Source organism: Rhea americana, unplaced genomic scaffold, assembly GCF_003343005.1.
Source record: "Rhea americana isolate MKP2758 unplaced genomic scaffold, rheAme1 scaffold_318, whole genome shotgun sequence".
NCBI lineage: Eukaryota > Metazoa > Chordata > Aves > Rheiformes > Rheidae > Rhea > Rhea americana.
Window position 1 is genome coordinate 520,792 of NW_028186444.1, and position 1,324 is coordinate 522,115.

The following is a 1,324-nucleotide window of genomic DNA, read 5'->3' on the forward strand; positions in this document are numbered from 1 at the left end:
GAAGACCTGTGTGCTCGTGGCGCTTGTCTGCCGGCGAGCAGCTCCACTGGGCTGACACCAGAGGTCCCGCGGGCGACGGGATCCCGCGTCCCTCCGACGCGGCTGGTTTCCCCCGCCGCGAGCGCCGCCTCGGCTCTACAGCAGCCACCAGGACGTCTTGCCCCTCCGCGGACGGGTCTCACACGGACCGGCCCGCCGCAACAGGTTTCTTAAACGTTTTTCAAAAGCAGCGCTCTCCTGCTGGGAAAAAAAAAAAAAAAAATCATAGTTGAACACATCCGACTGTGTTGCAGAGATGCATAAAACCTGTTGAAAAGTCCCTGGCATCTCTTTGAGTTTAAAATGCGACTCGCTAAATCACTGCTTTGACGATTCAATAAAAGTCAAAGTGATAAATTGAAAGGAAATTATTCTAAGGATAAAAAATAACTATTATTCCAGCCCGCGTTCGTAGCTCTTAGCGGGCACAGGCTGAGCCTTTCCTGCTAGTGGAAACGCCTCTGGGAACGGAGGGAGCTCGCAAGCCGCTGAATCAGGAGCAGCCTGGATTCGCCAAGCAAGAGCGTCAGCCCCCGGCGCCACCCGCGCTCAGCCGGGCTACGTCCGCGCCGGCGGCGTTCGGCCACAGGTTTTGGAGGTTAACGCCGGTTTTCGCAGCCCTGAATTCGAGCYGCCGGTCGACACCCGTTAAGGACCGACCGATGGAGCACGGAGACGCTGGCGAGCAGCCGCGTCGCTGCAGAGCCCGGCAGTTTGCTCGGGGCCCTGGCCTGGAGCACCGGAAAGCTCCGGCGGGCCGGGCCGGGCCGGGCTGGGCCGGGCCGGGCCGGAGCACCCCGCACAGCCTCGGCCACGCCGCCGGCCGGCCGCGCTGCCCCGCTCAGCCTGGAAGGCTCCGGCTGTCAGAAATCCGTAGCGCAGACCGCTACGCACCTCGAAAACACGCACGTGGGGCCTCGCTCCTGATCCGACGGGATGTTGCGGTCGGCGCGGTAAGAACGTGGCTGCTGAGGGCACGAGCCTGGACCTGCTCTCCTGGAAGAGCGCCGAGACCCCGGTCCTGCACCGAGCTTCCTTCCCGCGGCCCGGAGGGAAAGCCGGCGTCTCCCGGGGCGGGCGCGGAGCCGCCTGCGGGCGCCGGCTTCACCGGTCCCAGCGCTTCGTTCCAGGCGAGAGACCTGAATTCCGAAATCTCTCTGCAGCTTTTTTTTACGAGATGCCAGAGGATGCCACGGACCGTACCAGAGAAATCGTATTTCCCGTAGGCTAATTTCTTTGGCAATGGATGAATTTCACTAAAGCAGTTAAAAATAAGGAGAGGAGG